We start from the raw sequence: 12,377 nt of genomic DNA on the forward strand, positions 1-12,377 counted from the left end.
ACATGAAGTTATCGCTTGGAAAGTGGTCCAAGATTTGCAATCCAAAGTGGCACAATATGGGCTAGGGTCTCCTGAAGTCATGCAGATTATTAGAGTGCTGAATACTGACCTGCTCTCTCCATCTGATATTAAGCATTTAGGTCAGGTATTATTTCAACCTGTACAATATTCAGTTTTTGAGGCCAATTGGAGAAGGATGGCTGAGAAAGCTGCGGCTGGGAATATGCAACTGCCTCCAACTGATCCTAGACATGGAGTTCCAGCAGATGCTCTTATGGGAGCTAATGCCTTTTCTGATCCTGATCTTCAAGCCACCTGGCATCCTCAGGTCCTTGAGCAGGCTCAGAAGATTGGTATGGGAGCCCTATTAAAAGGCATGGACATGGCTGCTCCTAAAACACGATATGTGAAAATAACTCAGGGGCAGAAAGAGCATTTTTTATCTTTCGTGGAAAAGATTGCTGCCGCCCTCGAGAAGCAGGTCGAAGATGAGACCTTGCGGCAGCTGTTGTGCAGACAACTAGCGAGAGATAATGCCAATGATGAGTGTAGAAAGATCATAGATGCTTTGCCAGGGGAACCCACACTAACAGACATGGTTGAAGCCTGTTCCAAAGTGGGATCTGAGAATCCTAAGTCTGCTCTGGCTGCAGTTCTGCAGCCTATTCAATTAAATTCTGATCGTGGACTAAAAAGGCAACCTAAGGTTGAGAGCAAGCAGAAACAGATTAGACAAAAGAAGAAGAAGAAGGAGAACAGGGAAGCTGCTCACTGCGAGAGATGCGATAGGCCAGGTCATTTTGCAAAATACTGTCAATCTATGTATCATGCCAATGGTCGACCCTTGACACGCTCGGGAAACTCGACCAGGAGCGCAAAGGGGATGTGCGCTCAGACACAAATACTTCCCCAGGGCATGGCACCGACACAGGCCTACTCAGCCAGCTTAGAGCCAGCACCCAGGGATCAATCGGAGTGGATGTGCACACCGCAGCAACAGTCATCTTAGAATCCTGTCATGTTTATAAGGTTCCCTTGGATGCATTCGGGCCCCTAGGACAGGGACTGAGTGCATTGCTGGTGGGAAGATCTAGTGTCACCCCTCAAGGGATCTTTGTACACCCAGGAGTTATTGATGCTGACTTTACAGGCCAGATTTGTGCTATGGTTTCCACACCCACCCCCCCGTCACTATTCCTGAAAAGACTCAAATTGCTCAACTTGTGCCTTTCAAGTCGTGTGTTCCCAGGACAGAACAACGAAGTCGTGGAGATGGTGACTTTGGATCTACGGGACTTCCGCAGGTCTTCTGGACCGCAGACATCTCTAGCCAAAAGCCACAGATGACGTGTACCCTAATGCTGCCAAATGCCCAGCCATCCAAGATTCAGCTCCGAGGTTTGATCGACACGGGCGCTGACGTGACAATCATCTCCTTCTCTGCGTGGCCTCCTACGTGGCCTTTAGCCCCTGTGGGGTCAGCCATTGCAGGGTTGGGGGGAACCACACAGAGCTATTTAAGCAAACGACCTGTGGTGGTGAAAAATGCAGAGGGGCAAACAGCTACGGTTCGGCCCTATGTCACTGCAGCTCCGCTTAACCTCTGGGGGGCGGGATGTATTGGCAGCTTGGGGGGTATGGATTGGGACAAATTTTTGATGGGGGCCACTGTGCTGAAGGGCTCACAGTATCCTACGCTGCCTTTGCGGTGGCTAGTAAGCAAATCCATCTGGCAACCCCAGTGGCCCCTACCAAAAGAGAAACTAGTCGCCCTTCATCAGTTAGTTCAGGAACAATTACAACAGGGACACCTTGAGCCTTCCACTAGTCCCTGGAACACTCCTGTTTTTGTAATTAAGAAAAAATCAGGAAAATGGAGATTGTTGCAGGATCTCCGAAAAATCAATGCAGTCATGGAAAGTATGGGGGCATTGCAGCCTGGTATGCCCTCACCCACCATGATTCCAGCAGGGTGGGAAATCCTGATCATTGATTTGAAGGATTGCTTTTTCACTATTCCTTTACATCCTGATGACAAGCCAAAATTTGCTTTTACTGTGCCTGCAGTTAACAATGCCGAACCTGCGAAGAGGTATCAATGGAAGGTTCTACCTCAGGGCATGAAGAACAGCCCGACTATCTGCCAATGGTATATCGCTCAAGCTTTGTCCGGAGTCCGCGAGCAGTTTCCTGAGGCGTACTGCTGTCATTACATGGATGATATCCTGGTGGCAGCATCCACCCAGGACAAGCTGCTGAGGATACAGCCTCGGCTGCTCGCTGCTCTGCATTCTTATGGATTGCAAGTGGCTCCGGAGAAAGTTCAAAAGCATCCTCCTTGGAAATATTTAGGAGTCAAAATTCTGGATCAAACTATACAACACCAAGAGGTGCAATTCTCGGGTTCTATTAAAACCCTGAATGATGCTCAGAAATTGCTGGGTATCATCAATTGGTTACGTCCCTATCTAGGGCTAACCACAGCACAACTTTCCCCGCTTTTTAATATTTTAAAGGGGGACCCCAAGTTGAATTCAGCTCGGAAATTGACTCCTGAAGCGCGACGAGCGCTGAAGGAGGTTCAACAGGCTGTTTCTGCTCGTCAGGTTTATCGAGTGGATCCCTCCATTGATATCACTGTTTTCATTACCACTCCAGATTTTCATCCTACAGGTATCATTGGCCAGTGGAATAAACAGTGGCCCGATCCTTTGCATATTCTGGAATGGGTCTTTTTGCCACATCAGCCAAAAAAGACAGCATCCACATTGTTTGAATTGATCGCTTGTCTGATAATCAAATGCCGCCAACGGTGTTTGCAATTAATGGCAGCGGATCCTGCAACAATTGTTCTTCCAGTACAGCAGGAACACTTTGAGTGGAGCCTCACTAACAGTGCTCCTCTGCAAAGCGCGCTGCCAAACTTTTCGGGACAGATTGCTTATCATCTGCCCAGCCATCAATTACTGCAATTGGCAAAATCGACAAGCTTTACCTTGCGGCCAAAAAATAGTCGGGTGCCAGTGCAAGGACCCACCGTCTTCACCGACGGGTCCGGCAAAACCGGGAAAGCTATTGTTACCTGGAAGGAGGAATCTGAGTGGCAGGTGCTGGAAGGCCACGAGTCAGGCTCAGCCCAGTTGGTTGAACTGAGGGCTGTTGCCGTGGCTTTTCAGCGGTTCTCTCAGGTACCTTTGAATTTGGTCACTGATTCTGCTTATGTAGCAGACATAACCCAACGCTTAGACTGTTCACTTTTGAAGGAAGTGAATAATGCGGCTCTGTTTTCACTATTGAAAACTTTGTGGTGTGCAATTCAAGCTCGAGTTCATCCGTATTACATTTTGCATATTCATAGTCACACCAACTTGCCAGGTTTTATAACAGAAGGCAACACCAGGGCTGACATGCTAGCTAACCCTGCGTGGGTAGCGCCTCAGCCTGACAAAATTGCACAAGCCAAGGCATCGCATAGTTTTTTCCATCAAAGTGCGCATACCCTGCAGAAGCCGTTCCACTTAACGCCCACTGAGGCTCGGGACATTGTCAGCGCTTGCGCTGACTGCCACGGACTTGCTGCACCTTTGCCATCGGGGGTAAACCCCAGGGGCCTAAAGGCCCTGCAGCTTTGGCAGACGGATGTAACGCATATTCCTGAATTTGACAGGTTTAAGTATGTGCACGTGTCTGTTGACACTTTCTCCTCAGCTATGTGGGCGTCTGCTCATACTGGGGAGAAAGGTCGCGAGGTCATTGCCCATTGGAAACTTGCCTCCGCGGTCTTGGGTGTGCCTTTTTCTGTGAAAACCGATAATGGCCCGGCCTATGTCTCACAGAAGACACGGCAGTTTTATGGGGTGTAGATCATACTTTGGGTATTCCGCATTCTCCTACTGGCCAAGCCATTGTTGAACGCGCTCATGGCACTTTGAAGCGTGTTTTAGATAAATAAAAATGGGGAATGCATGGAGAAACCCCACAGAGTCGACTAGAAAAAGCATTATATACAATTAATCATCTTACAGTGCCACCAAATTCAAATAATCCTGTTATTCTGAATCATTTTCTTTCGTTGCAGTCTTCAGGCGAGACGCACCTGCCTCGAGCGAAAGTCTGGGTACGGGACCTGCTCACTAAGAAGTGGGAAGGCCCGTGTGAGCTTATTGCTTGGGGTCGTGGGTATGCTTGCGTTTCCACAGATACTGGGGTACGATGGCTACCTGCAAGATGCGTTCGCCCTGACCTGCGGCACCAGAAGCAGAACAGGCAACCTCCAAGGCAACCTTCAAATGATGGCCAGAATGCAGATCATTCGATTGATGATCCTCCTGATGACGACCAAGACATCGACCATCAGCCCGGTCCTTCTACAAGCAGAGACTGAACTTTAAGTTTCTTATGTTATGGAGTCAGAATGTAGAGCCCTTAAGGCTATTTAGAATTAATGACTGGACGTATAACTGGGTTTGCTATATGTCTATCTCTTATGGCATTGCTGGAGAATCTCTCTGCCTACTTTAAATTAGTCTTAAACAAAAAGGGGGAATTGTGGATACTAAAAGGCTAGAAGCAGAAATTTTCCAGCTTCTGCAGCATCCTGTGAAAGTTCTTTTTCCCATGCAGGCTAGCTGAGAAACAGTTTGAGGTTTTTGTAAACTAAGACTTTATCTTGCACCTGTAGCTTGTTACGCAGTCTTGTTTATGGCACACTGGGAAAGTTGTTTTGAAATGGGTGTTGTAGCATTTAGGCAATCACTCTGGGAGGTGGATGGTCAAGCGACCAATTGCCTTGGCCATCCTTGTGAACCATGTTATATATATATACGGATTTGTAATTAATAAACGGCTGCTGCTGCTGCTGCCGCTGCTGATACTGCTGCTGCTGCTCCTGCTGTTGGCGTTGGTATTTTCTCCTGCACCTGAATTCTGTGTCGTTCTTCTCTCCGTCCCCGGCACGGCAGCGACACCCCTTTAGGTACTGGAAAGCCGCTATAAGATCACCCCGGAGCCTTCTCTTCTCCAGGCTGAACAGCCCCAACTCTCTCAGCCTATCTTCATAGCAGAGGTGCTCCAGCCCTCTGATCATCTTCGTGGCCCTCCTCTGGACTCGTTCCAGCAGCTCCATGTCCTTCTTGTGTTGGGGACTCCAGAGCTGAACACAGCATTCCAGGTGGGGTCTCACGAGAGCAGAGTAGAGGGGCAGAATCACTTCCCTCAACCTGCTGGCCACGCTCCTTTTGATACAGCCCAGGATACGGTTGGCTTTCTGGGCTGCTAGCGCACATTGCCGGATCATGTTGAGCTTCTCATCCACCAGCACTCCCAAGTCCTTTTCGTCAGGGCTGCTCTCAATCCATTCTCCGCCCAGCCTGTACTTGTGCTTGGGATTTCCCCGACCCACGTGCAGGACCTTGCACTTGGCCTTGTTGAACTTCATGAGGTTCTCACAGGCCCACCTCTCAAGCTTGTCAAGGTCCCTCTGGATGGCATCCCTTCCCTCCAGCATGTCCACAACACCACACAACTTGGTGTCATCTGCAAACTTGCTGAGGGTGCACTCAATCCCACTGTCCATGTCTCCAACAAAGATGTTAAATAGCACTGGTCCCAGTACCGACCCCTGAGGAACAGCACTCGTCACAGGCCTCCATGTGGACATTGAACCGTTGACCACAACTCTTTGAGAGCGACCATCCAGCCAATTCCTTATCCACCGAGTGGTCCATCCATCATGACCATGTCATTCCAGTTTAGAGACAAGGATGTCGTGTGGGACAGTATCAAATGCTTTGGACAAGTCCAGGTAGACGATGTCAGTTGCTCTTCCCCTATCATTCAATGCTGTAACCTCATCATAGAAGGCCACCAACTTAGTCAGGCAGGATTTGCACTTAGTGAAGCCATGTTGGCTGTCACCATATCACCTCCTTATTTTCTATGTGCCTTAGCATAGTCGCCAGGAGGATCTGCTCCATGATCTTGCCGGGCACAGAGGTGAGACTGACTGGCCTGTAGTTCCCTGGGTCTTCTGTTTTCCCCTTTTTAAAGACGGGGGCTATGTTTCCCCTTTTCCAGTCAGTGGGAACTTCACCAGATTGCCATGACTTCTGAAATACAATGGATAATGGCTTAACAACTTCATCTGCCAGTTCCCTCAGGACCCGCGGATGCACCTCATCTGGTCCCATGGACTTGTCCTCCTTCAGGTTCTTTAGATGGTCTCGAACCTGGTCTTCTCCTACAGTGAGCGGTTCTTCATTCTCCCAGTCCCTGCCTTTGCCTTCCGTGACTTGGGCCATGCTTCTAGAGCTCTTGCCAGTGAAGACTGAGGCAAAGAAATCGTTGAGTACCTCAGCCTTCTCCATATCCTGGGTGGCCAGGTCCCCCGTTTCCTTCTGGCAAGGGCCTACATTTTCCCTAGATCTCTTTTTATCACTGACATATCTATAGAAGCCTTTCTTGTTGCCCTTGATGTCCCTGGCCAGATTTAATTCTATCAGGGCTTTGGCTTTCCTAACCTGATCTCTGGTTACTCGGACAATCTCTCTGTTTTCTTCCCAGGCTACCTGTCCTTGCTTCCACCCCCTATAGGCTTTCTTTTTGTGCCTGAGTTGGTCCAGGAGCTCCTTATTCATCCACGCGGGCCTCCTGGTGTTCCTACCTGACTTTCTCTTTGTTGGGATGCACCGCTCCTGAGCTTGGAGGAGGTGATCCTTGAATATTAACCAGCTTTCTTGTGCCCCTCTTCCCTCCAGGGCCTCGTCCCATTGTACTCTAGCGAGGAGATCCTTGAAGAGGCCAAAGTCTGCTCTCCTGAAATCCAGGGTAGTGAGCCTGCTATGCACCCTCCTTGCTTCTGTAAGTATCTTGAATTCTACCATTTCATGATCGCTGCAGCCAAGGCTGTCCTTGAGCGTCACGTTCCCCACCAGCCCTTCACTGTTAGTGAGAACAATGTCCCCTGTCCCTGCCCTCTCTTTAATCCTGACCCATAAGCTCTGCGATGGCTCTTCATCCATCCCCAGGTGCAGCTCCATCCGCTCCAGCTGGTCTTTGACATAGAGGGCAACACCTCCTCCTTGTCTCCCCTGCCTGTCCTTCTTAAAGAGCCTGTATCCTTCCGTTCTGACACTCCAGTCATAGGATTCATCCCACCACCTCTCCGTGATGCCCATAAGATCATATTTCTGCAGGCATGCACGCACCTCTAACTCCTCTTGTTTATTCCCCACGTTGCATGCATTTGCATAGAGGCATTTAATTTGGGCCCCAGATGAAGCTGACTTCCTGGCTGGAGTGGCTGGAATTCCTTTCTGCTGCTCTTCAGGTGCTCTCAGCTTGTCTTGATCAAGCTCGATATTATCCCCCTTCCCCTTCAAGTTTAGTTTAAAGCCCTGTCAATGAGCCCTGCTGGCTGTTGTGCAAAGACTCTTGTTCCCATTTGAGAAAGGCAAGTGCCATCTGGTGCTAGTAAGCCTGGTGCCGTGTGGCCCATCCCATTGTCAAAAACCCCAAAATCGTGGCAATGACACCAGCCATGGAGCCACATATTAATAGACTGGACACATCTGCTTCTTATAGTGTCACTGCTTGCAACAGGAAGGAGAGAAGAAAAGATAACTTGTGCCCCAGATCTCCTTACCAACTGTCCCAGGGACCTGAAGTCTGTCTTGATTGTCCTTGGACTTCATGTTCCAGCTTCATCGCCACCCGCATGGAAGAGCAATAACGGGTAATAGTCCGAGGGCCGTACCAGGCTAGGAAGTTTCCTAGCGATGTCCTTAACCCGGGCTCCAGGGAGGCAGCAGACTTCCCTAAGAGGAGGGTTTGCCTGGCATATCGATCCTTATGTTCCTCTCAGGTGGGAGTCACCTATAACTATTACCTGTCTTTTCTTCTTTGTGTAGGTGGTCGTGATACAGGGGGTAGTCCTTTCTGACCCTGGCAACACCTCCAGTCTAGATGGACCATCAGCCACATCATCTGTCGATGGGCCTTCCAGCTCCGGAGCTTCATACCTATTGTGCAGAGGCACCTGGGAAGGTGAGGTGGGCAAGGAGGGGGTTTGCCTATTGCCCATTTTTAAAAAACAATTGCATGTTTTCTGCAAGCCTGAAGCCTAATTTTGGACTGTGGGAGTTGATGCAGTAGCAGAGTGATGACTAAGCTGGTTGAACAGCAGCCTCCCCTCTCCCCTCACTGCTTCCCCAGTGCTGTTCCAGGAAAAGAGCTGCCTCAGCAATGGAGACATCCTAAAGGTAAACACGTGGGGATTAAAAGGTTTAAAACATCTTGTTTTCCTTTCAAATGCATATTCAAATTTGGCTTAGGAGACTCATAAGGCTTTCCATACAATAACTCATATGGACTGACTGATGTTCCACTTTTTGGTTGAACTCAAATTTGTAAAAGGGCCAATGGGAGTGCCTGAGGCCATCTCAAATTAGTTTTCTGACATATTTTAATAATTTGTCTTTTCAATGTTTTATTCATTCTTTCTACCTTCCCACTAGATTGCAGTCTCCAAGGCGTGTGTAAATCCCAAGTAATTCCCAAAATCTTACTAATGCCCTGTACTACTTTTGCAATGAAATGTGAACCTCTATCCGAAGAAATTCCAATGGGTACTCCAAATCTCGGGATAATTTCTTGCAATAGCCATTTAATGACTTCCTTTGCTTGATTGGTTCGACAAGGAAAAGCTTCTGGCCATCCTGTAAAAGTGTCAACCCCTACCAGAATGTATCGATACCCACGTTGCCAGGGTAGTTCTGAAAAATCTACTTGCCAGTAATCTCCTGGTTCCATTCCTGATTTCAATATTCCCATTTGAACTTTTCTCTTTATAACTGGATTGTTTTTTCAAACAGATCTCACATTTTGCAGTTGTCATTTTGACTATTTCTAGAATTTTCACCGAGACTATACGTCTCCTTAGGAGAGCTACCAATGCTTCTGCTCCCCAATGACATTCTTTATGTTTTGTCTGTATTATTTCCCTCATTAAAAGTGGTGGGATTACTACTTGGTCCGTTATTGTCACCCACCATCCTGCCAAATTCTTCCTTGCGTTTAGTAACTTTTTAAATTTCTCATCTTCCTCTGAGTATTTAGATTTATCTCTTGGTAGAGTAATGGTCTTAGTAGGGATTAATGCCATTTGTAAATAATTTCTTTTTTAAATTCCTCTAGCAGTTCTATCTGCCAAATTATTTCCTATAATTTCTTTGGTATTTCCTGACTGGTGTGCTTTACAGTGCATGATTGCCACCTTAGTCGGTTTCTGGACTGCTTGTATTAATTGTAAAAATTCTTCTTTATATTTAATGTTTGTTCCCTGAGAGGATAGTAATCCTCTTTCTTTCCATAGGATTCCATGGACATGTACTACACCAAAGGCATATTTCGAATCAGTCCAAACATTTACTTTCTTCTCCTTGCTTAGTTCTAATGCCCTGGTCAAGGCTATCAGCTCTACCTTTTGAGCTGAAGTTGTGCAAGGTAAAGAATTTGCTTCTATAGCAGAATTTTCAGTTGTCACCACATATCCTGTGTAGCGAATTCCATTTTCCACAAAGCTGCTGCCATCTGTATACAGCTCCCAATCAGGATTTTCCAGCGGTATGTCTTTTAAGTCCTTTCGACTGGAATACACGTGGTCGATAGTCGCCAGACAATCATGTTCTATTTGTCCTTCTTCCTGTGTAGAACTTAAAAAGACTGCAGGGTTAATCGGGTTAGTTGTTTTCCAAATTACATCATCTTGCTCTGTCAGGACTACTTGGTATTTCATCATTCTACTAGGGGATAGCCAATGACCTCCCTTCTGCTCTAAGACAGTAATTATCATATGTGGCACATATACCATTATTGTTCTTCCCAAGGTTAGTTTTCAAGCTTCTTGTATTAGCGTTACTGTAGCAGCAACTGCTTGAAGGCAAGTAGGCCATCCTCTACTTACAATATCCAGTTGTTTGGAGAAATATCCAACTGGTCTCTTCCAGCTCCCCATTTTCTGAGTCAACACTCGGAGTGTAAGATGTTGCCTTTCATGAATAAACAACTGAAAATCTTTGGTTAGGTCTGGGAGTCCCAATGGTGGTGCAGTCATCAAGGCTCGTTATAAGTCCTGAAAGGCCCTTTGTTGCTCTGGGCCCCATACAAATGGTACCACCTTCTGGGCCTCATACAACAGTTTAGCTATCAGACCGTAATTCGTGATCCAGAGTCGGCACCACCCAGCCATTCCCAAGAAGGCTCTCAGTTCATGAACATTTCTTGGCTCAGAGATGCCACAGATTGCTTCTTTACGGTCTGTTCCCAACTGTCGTTGTCCTTTGGAGATTTCAAAGCCCAGATATATCACAGTCTGGCTCGCTATCTGAGCCTTATTTTTAGACACTTTATACCCATTCAATCCAAGAAAGTTTAAAAGGTCTATTATTGCCTTTATACAGGTTGGTCTTTCTTCAGTAGCAATCAGGATGTCGTCCACATATTGTAGAAGCAGATGTCCAGGTTTAAGTTTCATGTCATTTTGTTTCCATTGTTCGAGTTCCTTTGCCAGTTGGTTTCTGAAAATTGTTGGACTATTCTTGAATCCTTGCAGTAATCTTGTCCATGTTAACTGCATTTTTCATCCAGTCTGTGGATTTTCCCACTCAAAAGCAAACAGTTTCCGACTTTCCTTTTCCAAGGGTATACAAAAGAAAGCATCTTTTAAATCAAGCACTGTAAACCACCGATCATTTTCTCTCAGTGCTGTTAAAAGTGTATATGGATTTGCAACTACAGGATGTATATCTTTAACTATCTAATTTATGGCCCTTAAATCCTGAACTAATCTATATTCTCCTGAAGGTTTATTTACTGGTAAAATTGGAGTATTATATTCTGATTCACATTGTTCAAGAACCCCATACTTCAAAAATTTATCAATAAATTTCTTAACTCCTTGTCCAATCTCAGGTTTAATTGGATACTGTTTGATTCTTACTGGCTTTGCCTGTTCTTTCAATTCTATTTCTACAGGCTGTGCTGTCCTTGACCTACCAGGTTGTCATGGTTTGAAGTGGGGGGGGAGGTCCGGGTGGCAGAAGCTGCCCATCAGACCGGACTCCCGTCCCCCTCGGGGCTTGAGCCAATCGGCGCCTCTGCGAATTGCCCTATTTACGTCGGGACAAAGGAACCGGAAAGGTGTGTGCCTTTGCCCAGGAGCAAGGAGAAGGCGGGGAGGGGGGGGGGCACGGCCCCGACGCACGGCCGGGCCGGCGCCCGCCCCGTCAAGGATGGCGGCGGCGGAGCCGCTTGGGGAACACGGGGAGAGCTCCGCTCCTGGGGCGCCCACCGGGCCGAGTTCACCCGGAAAGGACTGAGATCTAAGAGAAACGGCCACACAGATAAGAGGTCAGTGAAGATGGAATGGAACAACGAGTGCCGCGGCTGAGTCCCCCTTGCGAGCAGCCCCTTTGCAACAAGTCCTCGGTGGAGCAAGCAGAGACCCACTCGCAGCCCGTGGAGGATCCACGTCGAGAAGAGATGCCAGAGCCTGAGTACGGTACGCATCTAGAGTCCGTGGGATGACCCCCGCCGATGGGGAGGTGCTTTGTTAAAGGAGATGCCTGAGCCTGAGACTATTGTGAATCATGGGCACAGGTTGAGGCGCATTTACACATTTTAAGTCTGTACGGAGACGCATTTAAGGTCGATATGCCGACCCACGCCGGAGCGCATTTCAAGTCTGTATGATGACCCACGCCAGAGCGAGTGGCTACAGCTCCTTAAAAGCCCAGGACTGGTAAAGCCCGCACTTGGGGCAAATCCGATGGGGTAAGGATTTGCTTCCTAGCGGGCAGGATTCACGCTTTCGCCGTGAGTAGGGGATCCACTGGAGCAAGGGACAATGGTGTAAGGACTCCTTTTCCTTTAAGGGAAGCGGCAGTAACAACTTGGAATGAACTGACCTGCACTCCCCCATTCCCTGCCCCCCTGCGCCGCTGGGGGGAGGAGGTAGAGCCGGGAAGAAGAGGCAAAGGGGGGGAGTGGTGTTGTTTTTAAGACCTGGCCTTGTTTTCTTGTTATCCTCTCAAGTAACCGTTTTTGTTTGCTTTTCTCTTTGTAGGTAGCTGTTAATAAATAGTTTTGCTTTAAGAAAACAGCCTCTTTTGCCCGGGACCGTGGTTGGTGGGTGCTCCTCTGTTCCTGTCTCGATCCTCAGCTCTTTTATTACATTTCTCTCCTCTCCATTTTACTGGAGTGGGAGCTGCGTGGGGTTTAGTTGCCGGATCGGCCTAACCCACGACACAGGTATGTCTGTGTTCCAGACTATAGGTATGACAGCCTCATCCACTTCTTGTGGTATTTGTTCCTTGACTTTC

This window comes from Tauraco erythrolophus, chromosome W (genome assembly GCF_009769465.1).
Source record: "Tauraco erythrolophus isolate bTauEry1 chromosome W, bTauEry1.pri, whole genome shotgun sequence".
Lineage (NCBI taxonomy): Eukaryota > Metazoa > Chordata > Aves > Musophagiformes > Musophagidae > Tauraco > Tauraco erythrolophus.